General features: G+C 39.1%; 1 pseudogene; it reads right to left on the reverse strand.

Annotated features, from left to right (window-relative positions):
• Positions 1–5862, reverse strand: part of LOC110595376 — a 7793-nt pseudogene extending 1931 nt beyond the window's left edge.
• Positions 5863–9886: the final 4024 nt, after the last annotated feature.

The raw sequence follows: 9886 nt of genomic DNA on the forward strand, positions 1-9886 counted from the left end.
CCAGTCTGGGCAACAGAGTGAGACTCCAACTCAAAAAAAAAAAAAAAAAGGTTTTAGGGACTCACTCCCCATGCAGGAAGAAGACATTCACCTGCCTTCTTTTCCATTTATCCTAGAACCCCAAGGTATACCTTCCTATTTTTACAATGCTACTACCCAGCTATCAAGCAACATCCTTTAGAACTAGCAAAAGACAAAACCAAACCAAATCATACTTTCTAAGTCAATTATTAACATAAATTCAGAGTAAACAGCTGTTTCCTTGCTCATAGCATCCTAAACCCAATCTATTAGCTATCTCCAACATCACTTTCCCTATTTCTTCCGCCAAAGTCTATTGATATTACTACTGACCCACAAGGCATTCCACCATCATTTTAATTCAAAACTGAGGTATTCTTCTTGCAGAAATTATCTGATCATGCTTACAAAAACAGTTCTTTTTCTCTCTGAGAATAGCCTGTCTATTGACACTTCACTTTGCACAGACTTTTATTATACAAAAATGAGCATGATCAAATTTTCAAAAAGTTTAAATCTTATGCACCTATGTCCTTCATTACATTAAAATCTCCTGGGGCCTATTAGAATGTCGGTTTTTCAACTATAGAGGTCAAAGCTGAACCACCCAGAAATCATTTTTAACTTCATAGGTCAGGTCCCTCCCCTCATCTAGCAAATCAGTAGTAACATATCAAGACAGACAACCTGCAGTATGGAAATGCTTCCACTAGTCTACACACATTCATGATACAAAAATAAAATTGTAAAACAGAAATGAAACAAATGAATGACTGCATTCAAGAAAGATGCGTTTAAAGCTGTTGTCAGTGAAATACTGGGTAGACCACACTAAATAAAGAAGGATAAGACATAGACACTTTTTTATATGAAAAGAGTAGCCTCCCACCAAACAGTAAAGTAATACACATATAATACATGACCATTACACGTCAGTGCAACATAGACACAAAGCAGAGAGAAGTCAGGAAGGTGGGAGTTCCCAGAGTGCCCTGGAGTAGACAAAAACTACTTCATGGAGGTACAAATGAGAGATCACTGTGGAAAAAGAAAGTATCTCAATGTAAAAATGCAGCGTGATCAAAGGCACTGATGTCAGCCCACATGTTATTTGGCATTGTTTATAGCATTCACCAAAATATATCACTTTCTCCTTCTTGGAATAAATTTGCCACTTATTTCTGGGACATATCCCAACTCTCCAGCCAGGATCCTGACACTTATTCTACTTAACTTGGTTCTTCTCACTCTCTAAATATATGTGGACCTCTTGCTTTTTCAGCCAATACTCACTCCTCAAGTCTTTTCCTCTAGTTCCATGACTTTAATGCTCCCTACTCACTGAAGAATATAGCTTTAAAATCAAAAGGAATTAACAGAAAAACAGAAACTAGTCAGTGTATGTAGCAATGGGGACACTGCTGAAAGCCACTTTCAAAAATAGGTGAAATTTTCAAACAGCATTTCAAAATAATAAAAATTAACAGGAGTAGGAGAGACATTCAGAAATAGAGTCAACAGGGAAGACTCAAGGCGACTTAAAAGTGACTGGCCACCAGAATGCAGAGCAACATAACAGAACCTAAATACAATCCACAAGGAGTGAAAGAATTTGACAGGAGGAAAGATAACCCCAATTTCATCCTTTTTTTGTGAGTTGGAGTCTCACTCTGTCACCCAAGCTGGAAAGCAATGTCAACATGCTGGGCTCAAATGATCCTTCTGCCTCAGGCTTCCAAGTAGTCAGAACTAAAGGCGCATGATACCGTGCCCAGCTAATTTTTTAAAATTTATTTATTTTAGAGACAAGGTCACATCAAGTTGCCCTGACTGTTCTCAAATCCCTGGGCTCAGGCAATCCTCTTGCCTCGGCCTCCCATGTTTGCCGACCAAGTTTCTAACACCAAAGCTGAAGAAAGAAGGATCACAGGATAATTGTCCTGGATGCAGGCAAAATATAGAACTGGAGGGCAGGTGAGACTACAGAAAGGGAGATGTCTGAAGAAGAGCTTAAAATTTTAGTATATATAAACATACTCTATGACAGTAGAAATATCTGAGAGAAAGCATTCTACTTTCACATAGAGGATGGAGAACTTCTGTCCTAGTGGCTGGCAACATACAGGGGATAAGGGTATAGATTAGACACTAGTAGTACTAGGAATGTCAATCTGGGAGACTCAACCAAAGGACAGAGACCTCAGGTCTTGAGAGTGAATAAAACTTTTAATAGAACAATTAGCAGGAGATAAAAAATCAGAAGCTAGGAAGACAGGGAAACAGTGTGAGAATAAATAGATAGAGATGCTTTAAGAGATGAGGTATGAGAGGCTTTTACATAAACTAAAGCGAGGTGATTATCAGGGAAGAAAATCAGCCCTTTCAAAGGGAAAAGGCTGGCCGAGCTTGGTGGCTCAGACTGTAATCCCAGCACTTTGGGAGGCTGAGGTGAGTGAATTGCCTGAGCCCGTGGGTTCGAGACCCACCTGGGCAACTTGGTGAGACCTCATCTCCACAATAACTCAAAAATTAGCCGGGTGTGGTAGCGCACGCCAGTAGTTCCAGCTACTTGGAAGGCTGAGGTGGAAGGATTGCCGGAGCCCAGCAAGTCGAGGTTGCGGTAGCCGAGAGCGGCCACTGCACTCCAGTCTGGGTGACAGAGTGAGACTCCAACTCAAAAAAAAAAAAGGGACAAGGCTATGTCTAAGGGATCAGTGCTTACAGAAAAATGATTTAGGTGGGTAGTAAAGGGAATTTTATGGCAAGTAAGGTAAAAAACAGGAGGAGAGACAAACCAGAGCAGGCTGGGAAGAACAGACCCTGGTAAGAACTGAGTCCCAGATGAGATGGACTGTATGCAATCAGATCCAGAAAATCGAAAAAAGGAAGACATCATGTTTGATAGCAGGCAAAGAAAAGCCCAATTAGGAATGATGAAAGACTTGCAAAGGTGTTGGTTCAGTTTGCGGGTCATCAACTATTATAAAAATGATCTCTACACAAGATTCTACAAGGGTCAACCCTTCAATTCCTCACCCTTTTCTTAGTTTTTCAATCACTTACCTGGACACATTTGACTATGGTCTACTCCTTTTACTATCCATGGGGCTTCTCCTTGCTCCAAATGGAAGATTGAATCTGGTTTGGTACCTTGATACCCTGTAAGCAATATACCCAAAAGAAGAGAAAGCAGGGACTCAAACAGATATGTGCACAACCATGTTCATACAGCATTATTCACAAGAGCTACAACTCAATTGTCCATTAACAGACAAATGAGGCTAGGCATGGTGGTTTAAGCCTATAATACTATACTTAGAGTAGTCAAAATCATAAAGACAGAAATTACAACAATGGGCACCAGGAAAAGGGGCATGGTGGGGGAAGAATGGGTTGTTACTGTTTCATGGGAACAGAGTTTCAGTTTTATAAGATGAAAAAAGTCATAAAGAAAAATGGAGATGGTGGTTACACAACATTGAATGCATTTAAGTTGCATTTACTCCCACTGAACTGCACACTTAAAAATGGTTAAGATGGCAAATTTTATATTATGCATGTTTTACCACAAAAAAAATTAAAAAGTCTATAACATGCAATGCCTTAGGTCCAAATCTTTGAATATTAAAGTACCATATAGAGTTCACCAAATGAAAAAGAAAAGGTAACTGACTGGGATACTGTCCTTACCTACTGATACAAGGTTCCTGTAGTTCTCCAACATTACCTCCTTGTAAAGGTCCTTTTGAGTCAGGTCCAACAACTGCCATTCCATCCTGGTGAAGTATACAGCCACATCTTTGAAGGATAATGATCCCTATAACAGCACATCCAATGCAATGTGAGGTGGGTATCAACAGATAACATGGAAAAGAGGGACAGGAATATGTTCTGATGCTTTTCTCCAAGATCAATTATGCACACTGTGACTATTTCATATACATAGGATCTGCTAATCCTTCTACTATAAAAATCCTTTAAAGCAATATCTGCATAGCTACAAAAAAATGAACAATAAAAATGTGCATTATTCCTTTGTTTATAATAGTGAAAATCTATTAACATTCTTAATATCCATCAAAAGAAGACAGAATTAAATTACATTTCCATGCTATAATATACTATACGAATGTTAAAATCAATGAGGTAGATGTATAAATATGGATATCAATGATCCTCAACACATCCTCTTAAATGGAAAAAAAGCAAGCTCCCAAAATGTATAAATATGGATATCAATGATCCTCAAGGCATCCTCTTAAATTGAAAAAAATCAAACTCCCAAGTTATATAATGTGAATCAAGACACAAAAAAACTTGTAATAACATATGCAATTGTATATGTCTAAGTACATATTAGTAGGTATATTAGAACTGTATATAAATGTAGATTTATTCTAACACATGTCATAAAAAGAGACTAGATGAAAACCCAAACTATTAACATTTGTTACCATTTGGGTTACGGCTTGGACAGAAAAAGCATGAAAGGGGATATAGTTTTTTGATACAAATACTTCTGTTTGCTTGAATCTCTTGTATGTAAATATAGCCACATGTTATTTGAGTAATTAAAATATGAAGACCAGGCCAGGTGCAATGCTTTACACAAGTAATCCCAGCAATTTGGGAGGACAAGTGGGAGGATTGCTTGAGGCCAGGAGTGCAAGATCAGACTGGACAATACAATAAGACTTCATTCTCTACTTAAAAAATTATGAAGCCGGGCTCAGTGGTTCAGCATGTAATCACGTGCTTTGGAAGGCTGAGGTGAGTGAATTGCCTGAGCCCGCAGGTTCAAGACCCACCTGGGCAACCTGGCGAGACCTCATCTCCACAATAAATCAAAAATTAGCTGGGCGTGGTAACGCACGCCTGTAGTTCCAGCTACTTGGAAGGCTGAGGCGGAAGGATCGCCAGAGCCCAGCAGGTCGAGGCTGTGGTGGCCGGGAGTGGCCACTGCACTCCAGTCTGGGTGACAGAGTGAGACTCCAACTCAAAAAAAAAAAAAATATATGGCAGGGTGAGGTGGCTCACATCTGTAATCCCAGCACTTAGGAGGTGGGTGGAAGAAAATTGTCTGAGCCAATGGCTTCAAGAACAGCCTAAGCAACTAGGCGAGACATCATATCTAGAATAAATCAAAAAATGACCCAGGTGTGGTGATGCATGCCTACAGTTCCAGCTACTTGGAAGGCTGAGGCAGAAGAATCGTCTGAGCACAGCAGGTTGATGCTGCAGTGGCAATAAGCATGCCACTGCACATCAACCTGGGTGACAGAGTGAGACTCTGACTCAAAAAAATAAAATAAGTAAAATTAATTTTAAAAAGTATGAAGATAAGAATCATTGGCACTGACTTCATTTTTTGAACCTGAGGTAAAAAGCTAAGAATGAAGCACTGTCAGTATCTATATTCAAAGCTATTTTCAAAAAATGGAACTCTCAGCCAGTTCCTCCCAAATCAGTAACAAAAATCTGGTTGACAGAATGCTTCTTAATGGGGGTCCAAGCAGTTCATTTTTTCTATTGAATAATACAGACTTTATTTCTAGGTAAAGTAAGACTACCACAAGGCTCTATTTTCAAGGCATACTGTATTTGAAGAATTTTGTCCAATCCAAGTTTCCTTTGGCATTATCTTCTTAGTTGACCCCAAGGAACAAAAAGAAAAAGCAAAGTAAAACATCCTTTACCTTTATTACAAGGGTGATTCAGAGGATACTACCACAAAACCTTCCTAAAGAAAATACATTTCTTAAGATCTAAGAACAATGACATATTTACTTCCCCTGAAAAACTTCCTTGCCTTCTTCTCATTGCTATCAAGGCATGTTTCATGTTGTTCTTGTTTTTATAGCTGCCAAGATAAGATACAGTTCAAAGCAAAGGCAACACGTAGGGTCTTGCACACAGTAAATAAGCTGTTTCAACATTAAGAACGCTGCACAAATTCCATGACCTACCTACCTCACTTCTTAATTTGACCAGATGGTATGCTTATAATTGAAACTTATTTTTCAACAGATACTTGTCTTCTATCAATATATATTGTCTCATTTAACCAGATGGTCTGTTTCAACATATCCACTGAGAAACATAGGATAAAGTAGGTACAACAAAACTCACCTGGACTTTGGCCATTTTCTTCTGTTCTTTAGAAAGGGCTAGCAACTCTGGGGTATGCTCTGTCTTCTGTCTATCTTAAACCTGCTCAGAAGCTGTGATCAGGTATCTCATGTCAGGCTACTACCAGAAACAGTGATCTCCTGAGCATGGGATTTCCTTCTTCTATTACCTAAAATGTCTTGTTCCTGTAGATTAGAACCTGTGGATTGAAGACCAAATTCAAATATAAGAGGACATGTAACTGAGACCAAAACTCTCTAATTGTCATTTGGACTCACATTAACATAAAGGTCCCAGTATTTCATCTGCTTCCTTAACATCCTAGAAGCTTTTAATCATGAGGTTGTGCTACATAGTAGGACATAAATAGAACAGAGAGAGGGTTTTTATTTTTATTTTTGGTGAAGTTGGAATAGAGGGCATGTGAAAGAGGAGATAACAAGTAAAAATTACTCGTGGTCTTATCTGTTGCAATTTCTCAAGTAGATCAATTTCCAGAAAGATGTTGGAGACCACTGCTCTACTTGAACTTTGCTGAAAACATACTTGGTGTATGTGCAAAGTTACAACCAGCCATGAATGCCTATAATGGGAAAGCCAGATAGGCATGTATGCTGAGGCAAGTTGTAAAAGTGCATGTCTATTATGTTAGAATAGATAAAAAGTTATTCATTGTCTTGCAAGCAACTGAACTATATTTTGTGAACAGTCACGCTTTATCATAAAAGGTTTTTAAGATCAAAACAGGGGGCTGAGGCAAGATGGCGACGGGACAAGCTGAACTGTGACGATCTCCACAAAAGGTGGCTCCTGAAGGCAGTTCCACGTGCCCCTGCAGCCACTACCAACATGAGGGGTGGCTGCTGTAGCCTGTTCCACACAGCAAACAGCCTCTGTTGCACTACGGCCTCCTTAAGGGATTACTGCTGTTTGCTACCAGGTGCTGAACAGCTTCTCTCGGCTCTTGACTCCGGCCCCGGGGGAATTCCCAGCTCCCTCCTCCACCCCTATAGCACACAGCTATATTGCTAATTCCCAGTGCCTGACAACAGACACATACCACCATAGCCCACCACAGTGGATCATCCACGGACCAGACGAGAGGAGAGAAAGAATGAGTGGAGAGAAAGGATTGGCCAAAAGGAGCCACCGACCACAGTCATTTTCCAGGCAGAGATTCGCATGCCCTGCCCATCTACAAGCAGTCTCCACCTTGGTTTCTAGGTAACCTTGCCAAACAGAAGACAGAAGGCTCTCCCCTATGCTGAATCAGACAGACAACTCAGTCCTGTGGCAGACCTCTTAGGCAGTAAGCCAAGGGAACCAACCCAAGCTATGATTAATCTATCTGGCTGCAAGGAGAGCAAAGGGGAGAGACTAGATATCAGAGCTGAAGAGACTTTAGACACTCAGGAAAGACTCCAGAGCTAGTCTGGTTTCTTATTTTTCTGGCCTTGTGTCTCTTTTCATTCATTAGTTGGCATATATGTCTGTTTTCCCTCTTACACTTCTCTCTCTCCAAATTCCTCTTGATACCCCCATCTTCCATTATTTTTCTTTTCCTTACCTCCTTTTGTTCCAGGGAGCAAACCTAAATCCCACAGCATGGACAGATTGTAAGGCAGTCGGAAGTGGATTCCAGTGTGCCCATACACCTTTTGGTGGATACTGGGATCTGAAGATAGATTCAGAATCACAGCTTCCCCATCAATTAAATCTCAAAACTGCAAAAAGTACAGCCCCAACTCACAGTCCAGCCTCAAAAGTGAACAAAGCCAGAGGATCCTCATAAGGAGGAACAGGAGATTGAACAAAAATAGATAAAAGCAACCCCACATTCCCTGAAAAACATAATTAAAGAAGAGGGAGAGAAAAATGTACACAAATGAAGAAAAACCAAAAGAATAATATAGGTCTCTAACAGACATTGAGAAAATTGACTTCAGAATGCAAACAATTAAGAGTCCCCAGAATGACCAGTCTCAAACTACAAACCTAGACATCAATACATTAATGGAGAGATTAGAAAGAATTGAGGAGAGACCAGAGGAAACTAGGAAGGAATTGATAACTGACATAATAGTAGTAAATAATACTGTGAATGAAATAAATAACAAACTGATAACCATGGAAAGCAGAATTAGCCAAGCAGAAGAAAGAATCTCAGAACTTCAGAACCAAAATATAGAACTAACCCAAACACAGAAAAGAAGCTCAAAAAGACAAAACAATACCTTCAAGAGATGAGCGATTACTTCAAGAGCACGGACCTAAGAGTATTGGATTTCCTGAGACAGAAAGACAGACCACCCTGGAAAAAACATTCCATGAAATTATTCAAGAAAACTTACCTCATCTCATTAGTGATACGAAAATTCAAACACAAGAGATTTAGCAAACCCTTGCAAGACAACAAATGAGAAGACCAACTCCCAGACACATAATAATTTGCCTAAACAAAATAGGTATAAATGTAAAAATCCTAAAGGCAGCAATAGAAAAAGGATAGATTACCTACCATGGAAGACCAATTACAATAGCAGCAGACTTATCTACAGAAACCCTACAGGCTAGGAGAGCTTGGAGCCCTATATTCAAAGTTCTAAAACATCAACAATTTCAACCAAGAATAACCTACCCAGTCAAGCTAAGCTTCATCAATGAGGGGGATTTAAAATCTTTCCCAGATATCCAATCCCTAAGAACTTATGCTGCCACCAGACCACCTCTACATGAAACAATTAAGAAAGTACTAAACACAGAAGAAAAGGAAAAAAAGAACAACATTATTCACAAGACTACAGGAAAAAGATTAAAAACACACATGAACCAACCCAAAAACCAAAAGAAAGAAAACAAAAACCAGGAACGAAAACAACAACTCTATAAGACCCTTATAATAAGGATCAACTCTCACATTTCAATAATTAGCCAGAATGTGAATGGACTAAATGTGTCACTGAAGACCTAGAATGGCAACATGGATAAAATATCATCAGGTAAAAATATATTGCCTTCAAGAAACTCATCTCACTAAAAAGGACACTCACAGACTCAAAGTAAGAGGATGGGAAACAAAATTTCAGGCAAACGGAACACAAAAGAATGGAGGAGTCGCAATCTTAATCTCAGACAAAATACCCTTTAAGCGATCAAAAATTTAAAATGATACAGAAGGCCACTACATAATGGTAAAAAGTTCAATCCATCAGCAAGAAATATCTATCCTAAACATATATGCACCCAACATAGGAGTGCCAACTTTCATAAAAAAAACTTCTAGGTAAATTCAAAAAAGATATTGACTCAAACACTATTATAGCTGGGGACTTTAATACCCCACTCACAACCCTAGACAGATCATCAGGACAAAAATCAGTAATGAGATTTGGAATCTCAATGTGACTCTTGACCAAATACTTACAGAATACTCCAACCAACGACCACAGAATATACTACTCATCACCACATAGAACGTACTCTAAGATTGACCACATACTTGGCCATAAATCAAGCATAAACAAATTTCAAAAGATCGAAATTTTGTCAAGCACCATCAGGTACTACAGTGGAATAAAAATAAACATCAACACCAACAAGGTTCCCCCAAAACCCAGAAAGACATGGACACTAAACAGCATGATGCTAAACAACTTTTGGGTCAATGATGAAATCAAAACAGAGATTAAAAGATATCTGGAAACAAATGAAAATGAAGAAACATCGAACCAAAATC

This window comes from Carlito syrichta, unplaced genomic scaffold (genome assembly GCF_000164805.1).
Source record: "Carlito syrichta isolate Samal-C Ts95f unplaced genomic scaffold, Tarsius_syrichta-2.0.1 Scaffold301535, whole genome shotgun sequence".
NCBI lineage: Eukaryota > Metazoa > Chordata > Mammalia > Primates > Tarsiidae > Carlito > Carlito syrichta.